General features: G+C 46.4%; 1 protein-coding gene across 5 annotated transcripts in view; it reads right to left on the minus strand.

Moving 5' to 3' along the window:
- The window catches only part of LOC148142773 (uncharacterized), a 46,541-nt gene that overhangs the window by 9,853 nt on the left and 17,103 nt on the right, over positions 1–19,585 (minus strand). For 2 of the 5 annotated variants that reach the window (XM_087973834.1, XM_087973831.1), the window contains exons 1-2: positions 16,110–16,246; positions 11,231–11,414 (exon numbers count right to left, since the gene is read on the minus strand). The gene's annotated coding sequence lies outside the window, so the exon portion shown is untranslated. The other 3 variants (XM_087973833.1, XM_087973835.1, XM_087973832.1) reach the window with 3 other exon arrangements.

The raw sequence follows: 19,585 nt of genomic DNA on the forward strand, positions 1-19,585 counted from the left end.
AACAAACACTACATCTGACAAACAGGAATAAAACTAGCCACCAGGATATATGAACATCAACTAGCCACAAAAACACATGCTCCACTATCACTAGTATCTTTACATACAGACAAAGGAGGACACCATGTTGACTGGGACCATACATCCATCCTATGACAAGCCACCATCCAATAAGCCAACCAGAAACACACACAAGAATTTCTTGGAACATGTCATTCCAACTGGAAATCTATTGATTTGGACCCCATCTACCATGCTCTGAGAAAAATAACGGAAATGATATCACCCATCCTAAAACCAAAAGACATAAATAGAAAGCAGGACATAATACCAGCGCTTCACTCGACTCACTGATGTTGTTACCAAGTATGGTGATGAAACATCTGAAAATGATGTTCCAGCTCAGCGAGCAAACTTACATACAGAATGAGAAAATCCTAGTTGACACAAAGGCTGCCACAAAGTTGGAATTCTCTCCCAGAAATGACAGTTGATGGTGCCCACACCAACATGAATGCTCGCGCTCCCCGCCCCAAGACAACATGCGTCTTACCCTCACAAATATGGCGACCAGTTGCCCCCAGAGGTCCTTCCCCAAGCAAAGTAAACACTGGGCCTGTGGAGCTTTTATTCGCAGCCTCAGGCCTCCCCTAGGACTTTATAAATCCCCAGTCTCCCTCCTCCCGCAGTTCCCAATCCTCCCCTGTCTCACTGTCTCCTCTCGGTAAAAATAATGACTGCAGATGCTGGAAATCAGAGTCTAGATTAGAATGGTGCTGGAAAAACACAGCAGTTCAGGCTGCATCCGAGGAGCAGTAAAATCGACATTTCGGGCAAAAGCCCTTCATCAGGAATACAGGCAGAGATCCTGAAGGGTGGAGAGATAAATGAGAGTAGGGTGGGGGTGGGGAGAAAGTAACAGAGTACAATAGGTGAGTGGGGGTGGGAAGAAGGTGATAGGTATGGGGGAGGGTTTGGTGGAGTGGATATGTGGAAAAGAAGATAGGCAGGTAGGACAAGTCATGGGGACAATGCTAAGCTGGAAGTTTGGAAGTGGGGTGAGGTGGAGGAAGGGGAAATGAGGAAATTGTTGAAGTCCACATTGATGCCCTGGGGTTGAAGTGTTCCAAGGCTGAAGATGAGGTGTTCTTCCTCCAGGCATCTGGTGGTGAAGGAGCAGTGGTGAAGGAGGCCCACGACCTCCATGTCCTCGGCAGAGTGTGAGTGGGAGTTGAAATGTTGGGCCATAGGGCGGTGTGGTTGATTGGTGCGGGTGTCCCAGAGGTGTTCCCTAATGGCTCTGCTAGGAGGCGTCCAGTCTCCACATCTGGATCAACAGATACAATAAATGATATTGGTGGATGTGCAGGCAAAACTTTGACGGATGTGGAAGGCTCCTTTAGGAGGGAGGTGGTGAGGGAGGAGGTGTGGACGCAGGCTTTGCAATTCCTGCGGTGGTAGGGGAAGGTGCCAGGATGGGAGGGTGGGTTGTATGGGGGCATGGACCTGACCAGGTAGTCACAGAGGGAACGGTCTTTGCGGAAGGTGGAAAGGGATGGGGAGGGAAATATATCCCTGGTGGTGGGGTCTGTTTGGAGGTGGCGGAAATGTCGGCGGATGATTTGGTTTAAGCGAAGGTTGGTAGGGTGGAAGGTGAGCACCAGGGGCGTTCTAACCTTGTTACGGTTTGAGGGGTGGGGTCTGAGGGCGGAGGTGCGGGATGTGGACAATATGCTTTGGAGGGCATCTTTAATCATGTGAAGAGAAAATGAGGTCTGCAGATGCTGGAGATCAGAGATGGAAATGTGTTGCTGGAGAAGCGCAGCAGGTCAGGCAGCATCTAGGGAACAGGAGAATCGATGTTTCGGGCATTAGCCTTTCCTGAAGAAGGGCTAATGCCCGAAACGTCGATTCTCCTGTTCCCTAGATGCTGCCTGACCTGCTGTGCTTCTCCAGCAACACATTTCCATCTTTAACCATGTGGGAAGGGAAATTGCAGTATCTTAAGGAGGAGGCCATCTGGTGTGTTCTGTGGTGGAACTGGTCCTCCTGGGAGCAGATACGGCGGAGGTAAAGGAATAGGAAATACGGGATGGCATTTTTGTAGGAGGTAGGGTGGGAAGAGATGTAATCCAGGTAGCTGTGGGAGTCGGTGGGTTTATAAAACGCCGGTGTCAAGTCGGTCGTTATTAATGGAGATGTAGAGATCCAGTAAGGGGAGGGAGGTGTCAGATGGTCGAGGTAAATTTAAGGTCCGGATGGAATGTGTCAGTGAAGTTTGCTCAACCTCCTCGCGGGTGCACGAGATGGCGCCAATGCAGTCATGAATGTAGCGGAGAAAGAGGTGGGGAGTGGTGCCGGTTTAATTACGGAAGATGGACTGTTCTACGTAGCCAACAAAGAGACAGGCATAGCTGGGGCCCATACGGGTGCCCATGGCTGTCCCTTTGGTCTGGAGGAAGTGGGAGGATTCGAAGGAGAAATTGTTAAGGGTGAGGACCAGTTCAGCCAGATGAATGAGAGAGTTGGGGACGTCGGGAGAGGCAGAAACTGAGGGCTTGGAGGCCCTGGTCATGGCGGAGGGAGGTGTAGAGGGATTGGGTATCCGTGGTGAAGATGAGGCGTTGGGGGCTGGGGAAACGGAAGTCTTGGAGGAGGTGGAGGGCGTGGGTGGTGTCTCGAACGTATGTGGGGAGTTCCTGGACTCGGGGGGAATAGGACAGTGTCGAGGGAGGTACTCACTGTCCCCTCTCCCCGGGCGCTCATGCCTGGCGACCTCTCCGGGATGTTTCCGAAACCTGTTTCTGTTCTGAAGGAGGATCACTGGACCCGTAACGTTCCCTCGGATTCTCTTGACACATGCAGCCAGGGCTGCTCAGCTTTTCCAGCGGGTCCTGTTCTTGTTCCTTAAGCCACCGGCGCCATTCCTCTCCCACACTCAGTAACACTCCCTTTGTCTCGCTACATGACCTACACTGCACATGCGCCAACTCACAAGGGGCTAGGTGGCCAGACCGTGACGTCACCCCGCGTGTCGTGGGCGCGGTTCGACGAGGCATCCAACCAATCGGAGACAATGGGGGCGGGGCGAATGTGTTCCCTGCTCCCCTCGCCAGCCACCTGAAAGGTGGGTTTGTCTTTAAGTTTTAACGTTGTTTTAAACATTTTCAGTCTTTTCCGAAATGTTATTCCAGACCTCGAAGGCTGAAACATTGGAAAACTTGCAAACATAAAACGAAGGGATACTAAAAAAAATGAATAAAGATAAATTACCAAAGAAACCTTGCGCAAAATATCAAAAAGAATAGCAAAAGCTTCTGTTGGCATGCAGAAGAAAACAGAGTCGCTATGGCCCCTTGGAAAATGAAACCAGTGAGTTAATAGGAGGAACACTGAAATGGCAGAGATGCTAAGTCAATCCTTTTCCTCAGTTTTCAAGCTGGAGGACAATAGTACCATTCCTATTGGAACGGCAAGTCAGAGGTGATAGAAAGGATAGAACTTAAACAATCAACGTTGAGAGGGAAAAGGTACACAGCAAACTTTTAGGATTGAGGGCAGACAAGTCCCCTGGGCCTGACGGCCTACATGCCAGGGTACTAGATAGACTTTAGTAAGGCGTTTGACAAGATTCCCCAAGGGAGACAGATTCACAAGGTTAGATATCATGGAATACAGGGAGAACTAGCCATTTGGATACAGAACCAGCTCACACGTAGGAAGACAGAGGGTGGTGGTGGAGAGTTGCTTTTCAGACTGGAGGCCTGTGACCAGTAGTATACCACAAGGATGGGTGCTGGGTCCACTACTTTTCATCATTTATATAAATGCTGTGGATGTCAATATACGAGGTATAGTTACTAAGTTTGCAGATGACACCAAAATTAGAGGTGTAGTGGACAGTGAAGATGCTTAGCTCAGAGGATAACAGGGTGGAGTTTAATTTAGATACATATGCGGCACTGCATTTTGGAAAAGCATATCAGAGGAGGACTTATACACTTAATGGTAAGATCCAAGGGACTGTTGCTGAACAAAGAGACCTTGGCGTGCAGGTTCATAGCTCCTTGAAAGTGGAGTCACAGGCAGATAGGATAACGAAGGTGGCGTTTGGAATGCTTTCCTTTATTGGTCAGAGTATCAAGTATTGAAGTTGGGAGATGATGTTGCAGCTGTACAGGGCATTGGTTAGACCACTTTTGGAATATTGTGTGCAGTTCTGGTCTCCTTCCTGTCAGAAGTTTGTTGTGAAACTTGAAAGGGTTCAGAAAAGATTTAGAAGGACGTTGAGCTATTGGGAGAAGCTGAATAGGTTGGTGCTGTTTTCCCTGGAGCGTCGGAGGCTGAGAGGCGACCTTATGCCCGAAACGTCGATTCTCCTGTTCCCTGGATGCTGCCTGACCTGCTGCGCTTTTCCAGCAACACATTTTCAGCTCTGATCTGCAGCATCTGCAGTCCTCACTTTCTCCTCAAAGACTTCAACCTACTGCGAATCCTCTTACAAGGATGCCTTCCTTGAAGAAGCTCTCTTCCTCCCTCTACAAAGATTTCAGTGAGTCCCTCTCTCACTGCACCCCCCAGGTCATCTCCACTTCAAGTGCCCTGGCAGGTTACTCTGATATACTGCTACAAAGTGGTTTCCTTTACACAAAGGTTTACAAAAACATTGCATGTTCTTAATTCGTAAGGAAGAAAAGTTAATTGACAGGTCCCTGTACGCTTGACTAATCACTCCTACAGGCCCTAAGCCATTCATCAGGTGAGAAAAACATATCCAGCCGAGTTAGGTGCCTGCTAGCGAGATAAACTCCCATCATAAAGAGGTACCAGTCTGAGCTAATTGGAGAGTTCCTAACCTTGCACAGGTCACAAGTCAGATACACTTATTTTCCAAAACGGCTTCTTAGCAGGAGGGCAAACTTTTGACCATAAAATGGCTTCCTGACACATTGTGCCTGAATCTCTTCAATGTTAGGCTGAGAATAATTTCTAAGCTAGGAGTAAACTCCTGCTTTTTAGGCACTGAATCATACTGTACCTGAAGCTGAGATGTTACCAAAAGGTTGCATTTAAACTGATTCATTAGTCTTCGAATTAAACATGTTCTCTTTTCAGGGTTGTGATTCAAATAAGACATAAGATCTGATTAGTTGGAATTGACAGTGGGGTAGTCTGAAAGGTCTGTAGAGTGGTCTGCAAGAACAGCAAGTAAGTTAAAGCTTCGTCAATGTTACCTTTTACAGAGTTCATATTTAATAACCAGGAATGGCAACTCAATACCATCATAAAGTCTCAAAAATACAATTACGTTCAATCCAAAGCAGGTAATTTTTTAATGGCTTCGGGAGCCCCAGCGCTACAATGGTTTCTCTCTCTTGTCCTTTTGAACTCTCAAGTCAGGGACTTTTAACAGCAAAGATGTTTTCCCTCTGTTTGCCTAGCTTGCAAAGGGTAATAGGAATCTATTATAATTAACAGGACCTGACTGTCAATTACAAGGTTTTTGACAGTACCAAGTTTCGTTTCGGGGTCAGAATCAAACGCTGTCATTAATTTCACAAGGGAACAGCCATGAATGTTATCACTCTGTGTCCTATTTGCACAGATTCACTGTTAAGGCAAATGTACTTAATTGCCTTAGGGTATCCTGTTATCATTTGGTTATCTTCTGCATACCTTGAGTTCTCCCCTTTTACCAAGCCTCCCTGCCTGTCTATTTTCTAGTGTGCAGCAAATGTGCTCTATAATTCAACATTATATTTTAGTTTAAATGTTTAAAAACAAGTTTTATGCTATAGACTTTCTTATTCCCTTCTTTTGTTATTTCATGACAACTACTTGGCTTATAACAATAATTAGTCCATTCAGTCAATTTGTATTTTCAAATAAGTCAAGTGCCTCCTCTGCCAGGTCATCGTCCAGAGAAGCAGAGTCTGAAAGATACTGGATTTCAGCATGGAAGTTCAGGCATAGAGGTAGAGGGTTAGACAAGGGTCAATTAAGCAGACTCTTCTTTGGCTTAGGTGAAAAACAATGTACAGTCCATTTCATGCATAAGCGGACGACAGTGTATATTCCTAGGATGAGACCAAGGACTATCAGTACAATCCATCCACACAGCGATCATAGCCAGCAAGTAAACTTCCATCCATTTGAATCAGACAACAGTTGGGCAAGTATCTTCCCTGCATCTTGACCAGTTTTGTTGATCACATCTGTGTTGTCCGTAAGATCAGGACATGGTTTAGTAACAAGTTCATTTATGAGAACACAATCATGGGGAGGATCAGGCAGTTCAAGCGGTTCTTCCTGCAGGAATGTAGAGGGTTAATGTTAGAGCAGCATTTAAAGGAGAGAAACGGATTCAGAAGTAATGAAACCTCACAGCGACTGAGACGAACCTTAACGAGGTGTTGAGTATATTTAGAAATCAGCAAGGATACTGCAGAATGCGAGGTACAGACTTCTACATTTTGATGTAAAGTTTTATTAGAGGCAGCCACTACCATAGTATGGATGGCAGAGAGAATCTGGGTGCAGGAAGGCATACCTTGAGCAATGGGGTCAAGTTGAGTAGAAAAATAGGCAATAGGGCGCCAAGAGGAGCCATGCTGATGGGTGAGAACAGCTGAAGCACAGGTATCAAGGATGGCAACATAAAGATGAAAGTGGCAGTCATACAAACATCGGCCTAGTGTGGGTGCTGAAGAGAGGGCAGTTTTAAGCTCCATAAAGACTTGTAGTTGCTATGGGGTGAGTTCATACCGTTAAGGCTCATTAGACGAGGACAGGGGAGATAATGTTTGGGTCAGAAGGGCACAATTAGGAATCCATTGTCGGCAATAATTGATGAGGTTGAGAAACTACCTTATGTTTAGGAGTGGTTGGAGGGGCAATACAAAGAATAGGATCAATACGTTCAGGTGTCAAGCACCAATCGAATTCAGAAATGAGAGTACCTAGGAACTTAACTTCTTTCTGATTAGTCTTAACTTTGCTGGGGGGTACAAGAGAGCCACATTGATGTGGATGGTTGAGAAAGGTAGTGGAGTCAGTGTGATTGGACACTTTGTCAGGGCTAGCGAGGAGGTCATCGATGTATTGAACTAGGGTAGCGTCTCCAGAAAATTCAAATATTTCAAGCTGGGCATGAAGAGTCTCTGAAGAGAGTGTCGGCGACTGAATAAACCCTTGAGGTAGGCAAGTCCACATATATTGGTGGCCCTTAAAAGGAGGCAAAAATGTATTGGGCTATCTGGATGTAAAGGAAGACAAAAGAATGCATGTTGGAGGTCAACGATAGTGAAGAGCTTGGCATCAACTGGAACTTGGCTGAGGATAGTAGCAGGATTAGCAACTGGAGGATTATGAGCCTCAATGATTTTATTTACTTCACGAAGGTCGTGAACGACATTCAGGACATCCCGGTGTAGGGATCGGAAAGATAGGTGTATTGACAGAAGAATGGCATGGTACTAGAAGGCCTTGCTGTAGAAATAAAGCAATGACAGGTTGAATGCCAGCTTCACCTTCTGGTTTCAGGGGGTATTGAGATATAGACAGGAGGACAGAATTAGGTTTGATCAGAACAATGATGGGTGGGACCTTAGCAAGGCCCACTTGTGTTTTAGAGTCCATCCAGATTCCAGGGTATACTGAGTCCTGCGGGTGATGGTGGGCATGATGATGATGCAGGCTGCCATGAATCGACTAAGGTTGTGCATAAAATAGGATTGATCCTTGAGTGAGCGGCTGAATTTCACAGCAAGTTTGATCAGCATGATCAAAAAGAGTCTTAGTGTCAAAACCTACTTCTTAGGTTTTATGTTCTGGGTTCAAGTGAGTGGTGACACAGGGGAAAATGAGAGGGCCAGTTTTCCAGCTATGAAGAGGAACTGACACCAGCTGGTGATCTGATCTCACCAATCACCCAAGCGTGCGGAGTCGTGCCCAGTAAGGGATTATAGTATCTGTTCAAACCTGAGATCATTCCCGGATGAGTCATAAGCTAAAATAATGTGGGGGTGAGGGACGTTATGTAAAATAGGATCAAAAGCATAAGGATCCAAATCAAATGACCACCATCGAGGAGGCTTTGGTTTGGTATTGATGCATTGAACAAAATGAGGTGGATCCTGAATCAGGATGCCATCATGACATTCAATAGTAATATTTAGAGGACAGAGGAGATCTCTAGCGAGTAGAGGGATACGTAATCCATTAGTAACAACAAAGCAAAAAGGGAGCATGGCACAAGTTTTCCACACCACTGTCAGAGGGACAGCGTATGCATGTTTATTAGAGGAACCATCAAAACATTGCAGGATTTCATCATCGTCCGAGATTTGAAAATCAAAAGCATTAGAAAGATGGATGGGAAGTGATGAAACAGTGGCTCCTGTGTCAAACATAAATTCAATATCGTGGCCATTATGGTTAAGAATTAGCATAGGTCCATCTTCTGGGCTAGCGGTAAGTATGGGAAAATTCAAAGCAGGAAGCTGCTCTATATCCGGGAGTCAGTTTTGAAAAGGGTTTTGTGCAGTAAAAGGGGCAACCTGCTGAGGTCACTGGGGAGGGAGACCAGGAGATTGTCTGTTGTTTTTACTGCGGTGATGAACCAGGGTCTGCTACGGAAAGGGCAGTTCTTGGACCAATGTCCTGGTTCACTGCAATTGAAACAAAGGTGTAGTTGTTGGGGGACTCTAGGGGGTGGGGGAGGAAGTGAAGAGTAATGAGAGGGTGTATAGGGGCATCATGGACTGTTGGGGAAGGATACATAGGAGGACCGCAAGGTCCATTGGGATGTTGTGAATACACAGTACCATTTCTACTGTCGTGCCATACTGGACGATAGTATGAGAGTTTCATTTGCTAGCTTGACTGACCTTGCAGACGTAAAGGTCTTCTTTGAATACCGGGTTTAAGGTTAGCCACTGTAGTTTGGGCAAGTTCTGTCTTGACCGTGCCGATGGTAGCCTTACTCTTGGGATCCTTTAGTTCTCAGAAGTAACAAACCTCTCGGCTGAATTGTGCATCCTCAGCATCTTGCCAGTGGATATTGTGTGTTTTAATAGCTTTCTGTACCTGATCAGGTAAGAATCATACATAGGGCATTAAATTGGGATGATCATTCTTGTAGGTAGTTAGTGTCACCAGAGGAAGCGCCATAGCATTCCTTAAAACAGGTAAGGAACTCCTCAGCCTCTTCGCCTGAGCTGGGTTTACATGTTAAGACTTTACCCACATCAACTACACGATGCACTGCTTGATGGAGACAGGTAATAATCCAATCTGATAGTTTCCGCCGGGTGCCAGACTACAAGCTGGGTATGATTATTACCTTGTAAAATTTCTCAGAACCCGCCCATTTTTCAGGCAAAAAGCTGCATTCTGAGGTGAATTAGGTCTTGGGAGGCAGCATTATAAATGGTCTTAGTCCTATTAATGTAATTAACAGATCCCTCAGGATTCCTTCAATAATCTGCAGCCTTATTGATAATGCTTGACAGTCATGAGGTTTCCATGGTTGATAAAGATCCATAAATTGGGCTTGTCCCGGATTCAGAGCCTGTGGGTTAGGGACCTCTTCTATTCGGGAAATTTCTTTTTGGCCCTCCCACATCAGGGTGAGTGCAAGGTCTGATATTAAGGTCCTGAGACTTTGATTGCAAATCATCAGTGTCTTCGGGACTTATTAGTTTAGGGGCAGTGGAAATCAAAAGGAGTCTCTTCAGTGTTTCTTCCAGGTTTTAATTTTAATTGACTCCTAGTACAGTAGGCACCGGGTTTGTGGTAAGCCGAATTCTTATTCGGCAGGACAGCTGGGGGGAGGTCATGAGCCTTGGCACGTTCGTCATCAGAGTAAGGGGGGAGGGTTCAGGCAGGGAACCGGAGGTGGTCAGCTGACAGGATTAGAAGCATAAAATATTTCCTCCTCCGAATCAATATCTCCCCCACCATCTACAAACTGATCAGGATTCCTTTGTAATGGGTCTATGGAAGAGGGGAGGGTGGGGTATAAGGAACAGTCCTTGTCAGCTTCGTACTGCGCAGCTGCAATTGCAGTCTGTTGTTTGTTCATCAGTTTCCTTTTTCTTTGGTGCCCTTGACGTTTCAACGTAGATTCTGAATCTTCGCGTTTTTTAAATTTTCTCCCTTGCCTATCCCAATTCTGCTTCTAAATCATGTGCTTCACATTTATGTTTTAGTTCTGTCCAATTTAGTTCACATCCTTCCTCAGTTAATGGACTATCTCCCCTTTTAATACAGTTTTGTCTCCATGATGATTGCATGGATTTTTCCCATTTTTCCCCGAGCTACCCTTTCCCACTCTGATAAGACTTCTTTCTGCTTACTTCCCTTTCTTTTTTCCCAAATCCCTTGTTCAATTTTAGTGAATAGAGTTAAATCATGTGTGCCTCCGAGAGACCAATCCTTATTCTGTTGAGCAGCTGCAGCTGATATCCTCCTTAATTGTTTCTCATAATTAATAATACAGACTTGTTATTTCTGTTAGGGGACATTTGTCTTCCATCTTATCTAGGGGCACACTCACAGTTATCCGACCTACTTTAAATCTTCACAAAACTACTGATCAACAAGGGCTCCAACCCCACAAAGTACAAACGCAAACATTCATTCATCAACAAGCAAATGTGCATCCAAACCAAATCTCACAGGATTAAACTTTCTGCAAGCTGCAGGGAATCAGTGCTGAGTCTCTGTCTGTCTCACATGCGCACTCTCTCGTACATACACATGAACATTTTAAGAGAAATGAGGCACTCACATTCCAGATTTCTCATAAATCCTGGATGTGGCACATAGTTGCTTAACCAAGTATGCAAGAATTGTATCACTGGCCAGCTTTTTTTTGATATAAATGACAAAAGCAGCAGCCACCCTCTATTTCATAAATGAAGAACACCCAACAGAACAAAACTATAACTAACAAACAACACAAACAGCAAATCAAGACAAGCCAAGATGAATAGATACAACAGAGAAGATAATCTCGACTTAAAACTTTCACTAATCAACAACCCGACAATGAACAACAAGACTAATGATTTCTGCAAAACATTCTCAACATTGTAAAATCCTGACAGTTTCTGTTTTTAGTCCTATTTAAACGATCTCATTTAGGGTTCCGTCAGGGTACCGAGAGAGTGAAATGGGGGAAACACCACACAGATGTAGACAGAGAGTAATCAAGGTACAATTTTACCTTTGGGCCCATTGGTCTTGAGTCCAACCCTTCGATGGAACTCCTCTTTTCCAGTTTCACTCAAATGTAGCCCTTGTTGGAACCCTGCTTGCAGCGCCAAATTGAGACAGCCCAGGGAGTCCCTTGTGGACTCAGACCTGTCAGCCTATCTTGGTTCATCCCGGAGATCGTACTCTTTGGAAGTCTGGAATAAAAATAAAACTCTTACAGACAGTTTAGTTTAATTTTAAATTATCCCCTTCATTAATACCATCACCGTGACAGCATAACACTGATACCTATAAGACAAGCTAACTGGATTCTATTAACCCAGAAGAGTAGCAATCTCTCTTCTTCCAAGAGCCCTGGCGGGCTACTCTGTATAATATCTTTATACACAAGTTTTTTTACAAAGGCGGTGCTGTGACAAACACGCTTTCTTTATATGAATTTTTTTTTTTACAAAAGCACTGCATGTTCTGAACTAGACAGATAACAGTGAAAGGGCTGAAAATGTGTTGCTGGAAAAGCGCAGCAGGTCAGGCAGCATCCAGGGAACAGGAGAATCGACGTTTCGGGCATAAGCCCTTCTTCAGGAATGAGGAAAGTGTGTCCGGGGGGGGGAGGGGGGGGAGGGGGGGGAGGGGGGGGAGGGGGGGGGGAGGGGGGGGGGAGGGGAAATGAGGAAACTGGTGAAATCAGAGTTCATCCGTTGTGGTTGGAGGGTTCCTAGGCGGAAGATGAGGCGCTCTTCCTCCAACCGTCATGTTGTTGTGGTCTGGCGATGGAGGAGTCCAAAGACCTGCATATCCTTGGTGGAGTGGGAGGGGGAGTTGAAGTGTTGAGCCACAGGGTGGTTGGGTTGGTTGGTCCAGGTGTCCCAGAGGTGTTCTCTGAAACGCTCCGCAAGTAGGCGGCCTGTCTCCCCAATATAGAGGAGGCCACATCAGGTGCAGAGGATGCAATAGATGGTGTGTGTGGAGGTGCAGGTGAATTTGTGGCGGATATGGAAGTTTCCTTTGGGGCCTTGGAGGGAGGTGAGGGGGGAGGTGTGGGCGCAAGTCTTGCACCTCCTGCGGTCGCAGGGGAAGGTGCCGGGAGTGGAGGTTGGGTTGGTGGGGGGTGTGGATCTGACGAGGGAGTCACAGAGGGAGTGGTCTTTATGGAATGCTGATAGGGGAGGGGAGGGAAATATATCCTTGGTGGTGGGGTCCGTTTGAAGGTGGCGGAAATGACGGTGGATGATGTGCTGTACATGGAGATTGGTGGGGTGGTAGGTGAGGACCAGTGGGGTTCTGTCCTGGTGGCGGTTGGAGGGGCGGGAAGTGGAAGAGATGCGGTGGAGGGCATCGTCGACCACGTCGGGGGGGAGATTGCAGTCCTTGAAGAAGGAGGACATCTGGGTTGTACGTTTTTGGAAGTGGTCCTCCTGGGAGCAGATGCGGCGGAGACGAAGGAATTGGGAGAATGGGTTGGCGTTTTTACAGGGGGCAGGGTGGGAGGAGTGAAAGGCAATAATTCGGGAGAGAAGTAATTGATACCGAGTTTCATTTCGAGGTCAGAATCAAACACTTATTCATTTCACAAAGGAACTGCCGTGAATGTGATCACTCAATATCCTGTTTATACAAATTCACTGATGTTAAGGCAAATGTTCTTATATGCCTTACCCTCCCTGCCTGTCTATTTTCTAGTGTGGAGCAAATGTGTTCTATAATTCAACATTACATTTTAGTCTAAATGCTGAAGGACAAGTTTTCCTTACAAACATTCTCACGACCCCTTTCAAATTTTCATAAGTTCTTTCCTATATCAGGGGGAGCAGAAATTAACGTAGTTTCCAAAAATGCCCTCACCAATGTACAGCCACAATGTGACCTCACAACTCCTTTATTCAATGCTCTGACCAATAAAGGAAATCATACCAAACGCCTTCTTCACTAGCCTATCGACCTGCAACTCAAAGATCTCTTTATTTAGCAACACTCCCCTTAACTGTCAGTCCTGCCTGGATTGCTCAACCAAAATGCAATACCTCATTTCTCTGAATTAAACTCCATCTGACACTCCTCAGCCTGTTGCCCACCCCAGAAATTCTAACTTCTAGCAAACTCTCTTTGCTCTCTTATACCCTAGAAGCTGAAAGTCTCCATACCACACAGGCCCCCTCTGTTTTCACTTTGCTGAACCGAATCCCTACTCTGAAGGGTCAAAATACTGACCAGCCGGGACAGAGTGGACGTTGGGAAGATGCTTCCATGGGTAGGAGAGACAAGGAGCGGAGGGCACAGCCTTAGATAAAGGGAAGACGTTTTAGAAAGAGAGAAGGAGAAACGTCTTCAGCCAGACAGTGGTGAACTTATGGAATTCATTGCCATAGACAGCTATGGAGGCCAGGTCACTGAGGATAGGCAGCAAATTTTGAAGGTGAGAGAACAAAGATTTTAAAAAGACTTGAGGGGCAGCATTTTTTAAAAAAAGAGTGTGGTTTGTGTGTGGAATGAATGTCCAGACATTTTCTCACCTTCCCCCCGCCCCATAAACATCCACTTCTTTGTTGTTCAAAAATCACATGAACTCAGCCTTGAATATGTTCAATGACCCCTTAACTGCAGGAAGAAATCCCCACTTCTGAACTCAATTCCTCTTGCTAATGTACCACTTGCACTACTCATTGCTCGCTGCACCTGACAACTGGCATTGTCTGGTGAGGAAGGACGCTGAGGCCTGAAAATGTGTTGCTGGAAAAGCGCAGCAGGTCAGGCAGCATCCAAGGAGTAGGAGAATCGACGTTTCGGGCATGTGCCCTTCTTCAGGAAACTCATACCCGAAACGTCGATTCTCCTACTCCTTGGATGCTGCCTGACTTGCTGCGCTGTTCCAGCAACACATTTTCAGCTCTGATCTCCAGCATCTGCAGTCCTCACTTTCTCCTAGAGGATGCCGAGGTCCCTTTGTACATCCACACGTCATTCCTGATAAAGGGTTCATGCCCAAAATGTCAATTCTCCTGCTCCTGGAATGCTGTTTGATCTGCTGTGCTTTTCTAGCACCACACGTTTCGACTCTGATCTCCAGCAACTGCTGTCCTCACTTTCTCCAAATCCCAAAACATTATATCAACATTTAAACAAAGCACCTCCTTTCTGCTTTTTTTTTACACAGCAAAAGCTCTAACTTCACATTGGCCACGTGTTTGCCAATTGTGGTCTTCTCTACACTGGGGAAACTGAGCATAAACTTGGGGACCAGTCCGCAGAGGCTGACCAGACCTCCCAGTCGCCACCCATTTTAATTCCCCTTCCCACTCCATTTCTGATATGACCATCTTTGGCCTCCTCCATTGCCACAACGAACCAAACCGCAAATTGGAGGAACAACATATCTTCCACCTGGGCAGCCTACAGCCTGGTGGACTCAACATGGAGTTCACCAATTTCAAATAACCTCCCTCGCCACCCCTTGAATTCCTTCCTAGCCCCTCCCTGCCGCCACCAACCAGATTCCTTCCTACCACTGACCTACCAGGTTGTACCCTCTCCCTGTCCCCGCCTATCCCCAATTCACCACCTTGCCCCCAGCACATCATCGTTCTGCAGCTCTCCCTACACCCATCCCCAGTCCTCAACAAGGGTGACACCCAAAACATCGACTTGACCTCCTGATGCTGCCTGGCTTGCTACGTTCTTCCAGCCTCCTGCATGTCTATTTTGCCAATTAAGTCACAGACCTGGCCCAACTTTTCCCAAGTCTGTCCCCTCCCTGGATTCACTCCCTTTCCTTTCAGTTGCAGCAAGTCAACAATTGAACATCACAATGGAAAATAAATGGAAAAGGGGATGAGAAATGAGTGTGTCGTACTCTTGGTCAATCAAAAGAAGGTCTCACACCTTTCTGCCGACAGTGAGGAACATGTGCAATGTTTTGGTGACACCGGTGAACATGGCCGTGCTTGTTAACACAGGAACGCACACAATATGCTCAGTGGCGCTGCTGGTATTATTGACAGATTTTAAGTGTCAAATGCCAATAGGAGAAAAAAAAGGGTAGAGCCATAATTGTTTTCCCCATACGGCACAACATTTTATTGCTTTTCCATCTTGTCTGGCTGCTCAACGTTTTTGACTTTTCCCCAGTGTCGGGGTGAAGTTCAGAACGAGAGGGCATAGGTTTAGGGTGAGCGCGGAAATATATAAAAGGTATACATAAGGGGCAACTTTTCGATGCAGAGGGTGGGGTGGTGTGTGTATGGAATGAGCTGCCAGAAGAAGTGGTGGTGGCTGGTACAATTACAGCACTTAAGAGGCATCTGGATGGGTATATAAATGGGAAGGGTTGAGAGGGATATGAGCCAAGTGCTGGCTAATGGGACGAGATTAATTTAGGATATCTGGTCGGCATGGAGGGGTTGGACCAAAGGTGTCTGTTTCCGTGCTGTACAACTCTGACGACTCTAAATAATACAAAGTATAATTTGACAAATAACAAACTATATCCATGTTAACCAGGCTTAGCACACCACATGCTTTACTAACCATTCTCCACAGGTCCTGCCCCTTCAATGACTGAGGAACATATGCTGGTGCATAATCTCCTTCACTAGTATTTACACACTAGTCTAAGGAATTGCACAAGTAACAGTGAGGGGTAAACAGCACAAGCGCCAGTAAAAGCAGATGGAAAGTGAGTGTAAAATGTCACTATGACAGGACAGGCCCCACATTCCTTCCCCTCCGTCCCCCCCCAACCTGCCTCATCTTTCACCTCCCGGGCCCAGTACCTTCCAGGTGGCCCCATAGTTGACACAGGGGCCGCCCCACGACCAGTAGAACTCCACCACCCAGGCGGCCGACGAGTTCCCAAGCAGGCCCTTAACCCCATCCGCCTCCAGAATGTTCACCGGCTCCTGCCTGCTGTACAGCCGGCCGGTGTGGCCGTGACACAGCAGCTGCGCCAGGAAGGCGGCGGTGCCCAGTGACGGGTGTCTGCCCCGGGCCGCACGGCGCCATTTTCCTAACGGCCGCCCTCCCGCCGCTTCCCCGCTCGAGCGACTTCTCCTCCCAACCGCCTTCACCCCCGCGTGACGTCTGCACGGGGGGATGGGCGGGGCCGGGGGAGCCTCACCGTCACCAAGCAACAGCCACCTCGCGCTACAACTGCTCATTCACAAAAACAAACTCTCCTGTCTCACTCTGCAGCTGCAGGGGGGACACTGCCACGTTTCCAGGAGCCCTGTCTACATTGGGAAAGCTCACGGCTCAATTTAAACAGATATTCCGACATCCAACGGAACGGCGTCATATCTAAAGGGGGAAATCTGCATTTTAAAAGGCATGGACATTTTAACGGGCTATTTCTGCAAATAAAGAGATTTAAATGGACAAGATTATATTTCAAACGGATGCGTGCACATTAAAAGGAATATCTTAATATGTAAAGTGACGCAGTCATATCTAAATGAATCTACATTTCGAGGAGACGTTGCCCTATTTATAAGCAGAAATATCCCTTTAAGAGACAATAGGTGTGAATTCTGTCTGAGTCCCAATGTTGTCAGACTGACATTTTTCTTAGAAAAGTTCTGCATTTAAATTACATTCTCGAGAAGGTAATTTATAGATAAGGGTGTAGGGTAGGGTGGATTGGTTGTACTATATTGCCCATAGTGCCCAGGGATGTGCCAGTTAGGGTGGACTGGCCATGGGAAATATGGAGTAACGGGATGGGTATGGGTGGGATGCTCTTCGGAGGGCCAGTGTGGAATAGATGGGCTGAAAGGCCTGCTTCCACATTGTCGGGATTCTATGACTCCTTCCACAATGGAGCATTTTATCTGCATCTATCCTGTCAAGCCCCTTTCAGAATTCTATTGGTTTCAATAAGATCACTTCTTTGGTTCAGAGACATATAGCACAAAAACAGACACTTCGTCCAACTCATCCATGCCGACCAGGATTCCCAAACTAAACTAGTCCCACTTGCCTGCAATTGGCCCATATCCCTCTTAAACCTTTGACAAAGGGTCAGTTAGACTCGAAACGTCAGTTCTTTTCTCTCCTTACAGATGCTGCCAGACCTGCTGAGATTTTCCAGCATTTTCTCTTTTGATTTCAGATTCCAGCATCTGCAGTAATTTGCTTTCATCCCTCTTCAACCTTTCTATTCATGTACCCATCCAAATATCATTTAAACGTTGTAACTGCCCCTACATCTACCACTTCCTCAGCAAGTTCATTCCACATGCAAACCACCCTCTGTCAAAACATTGCCCCTCAGGTTCCTTTTAAATCTCTCTCCTCTCATCTTGAAAAAAATGCCCGTAGTTTTGAGCTCCCTCTTTGCTGTTCACCTTACCTCCACTCCTCATGATTTTATAAATCTCAATAAGGTCACCCCTCATCCTCCTGTGCTCCAATGAAAAAAGTCCCAGCCTCTCCTTATAGCTCAAACCCTCCAGTCCTGGGAACATCCTGGTAGATCTTTACCGAACCCTCTTAATAGAATTCTTCCTGTTACAGAGCCACCAGAAATGCTCTCCGTACCTGGAAAGTGTCCTCACCAACATCCTGCACAACCTCAACATGATGTCCAATCTCCTATCCTCAATGGTGAAACAGTGAAGGGAATGGTGCTAAATGACTTCTTAACCGCCATGTCTACCAGTGATGCAACTTTCAAAGAACTATGTAGCTGAACTTCTCACTGTTTTGCAATACAACCCAAGGTCCTACCATTAATTGTACAAGTCTTGCACTTCCTTGTTTTAGCAAAATGCAACCCCTCGCTTTTATTCACACCTCTCTCATACACACACACACATACAACCCCCCAACACTCTCACAGGCTTATATTCCATCACACTCACAATTTACCAAGCATGCAAACACTCTTACACACACTCTCACGCACAAACTCTCATGCACACAATCACACTCTCTCATGCACGCACACACACACATATAACTCTATGGGGTGAATTTGTATTGGCAGAATTACATTTGCAGATACTTTCAATTTTGCTCAAAATGTGCACAGTCTGCAGGCAGCCAATTCATGTAATATTTTATAAAGTTCCTACTTTGGAAATAGAACCAGTCTAATTCAAGATTGGGATACTGACAGACTCAAACCCTACACCGTTCACGCATTTTCTGAGCTATCACTTTTTTTAATGAAATCTTAAGTCATCTTGAGAACGTGACAGAAAGGATGTTCTGGGATTTACATATTAATGAACTGAAACCTGCAACCCATTCTAAAAGGTGAATGACTTAACAGCAATCCAGGTTTGTTCAATATATCCTATCAGTTGCATGACACTGAACTTTGGCTACAAAATCTGTGCCTTTTGATCCTGCTTCACAGCTACCCGATGAAGGAGCACTGCTCCAAAAGTTAGTGCTTCCACATAAACCTGTTGGATTATAACCTGGTGTTGTGTGATTTTTAACTTTGTCCTTCCCAGTCCAACACTGGCTCCTCCATATCATTTCTAGTGAACGCAGCCCACACCTTGGTGCTGCCAGTAAATTGTACAATGACGATGAAACGATGCACTCTGCGCTCCTGAAAAATTTACAATTTCTAATGATACCAGCTACTCATTCACTGCTCCACCTGATACACGACATTGGAAAGAAATGAGCAGCTTTAAAACAAAAACCTCTTGGAGCACAAAGCTTTCATTGAGAGTCTGAGCCTGGCCATAAGTTCAGTAACCTTTATTGTGACCCAACTTTGTTACAGCTTCAGATCTCCCCAGCAAAAAAGGTGTAGAAAAAGTAGCTACTTTTTAAACAGCTCGAGGTCAAAGCGCGCACACTCCCCTCCGCTCCCCCCCATGCCACCTCACTTCTTTTACTATTGGTCCAGTCAATAATGGCACTCGGCCATTGTTCCTTCACTACCCTTGCGATGGCACATGAACTCGCTGGTGGCTCTGTCGGTGGGAGGTGCGGGTGATGCCCTTCCTGCACAGAGTGGGTGATTGGCCTCTCCCCAGTGTGAATCTGCTGGTGCTTCAGCAGGGTGGAAGAATTGCTGAACGCGTTCCCACACTTGGGGCACGAGAACGGCCTCTCCCCAGTGTGGACCCACTGGTGCTTCAACAGGGCAGAGGAATTGCTGAAGGCGTTCCCACACTCAGGGCATTTGAATGGCCTCTTCCCTGTGTGGACCTGCTGGTGCTTCAGCAGGGCAGAGGAATTGCTGAAGGCCTTCCAGCACTCGGGGCAGGAGAATGGACTCTCCCCAATGTGGACCTGCCAATGCCTCAGCAGGTTGGAAGAATTGCTGAAGGCCTTCCCGCATTCGTGGCAACTGAAAGGCCTCTCCCTGTGTGCAACCGCTGGTGCTTCAGCAGGGCGGAGGAATCGC

Source organism: Chiloscyllium plagiosum, unplaced genomic scaffold (assembly GCF_037043375.1).
Source record: "Chiloscyllium plagiosum isolate Xiang-an unplaced genomic scaffold, Cpla_swu_hap1 HiC_scaffold_27, whole genome shotgun sequence".
Classification (NCBI taxonomy): Eukaryota; Metazoa; Chordata; class Chondrichthyes; order Orectolobiformes; family Hemiscylliidae; genus Chiloscyllium; species Chiloscyllium plagiosum.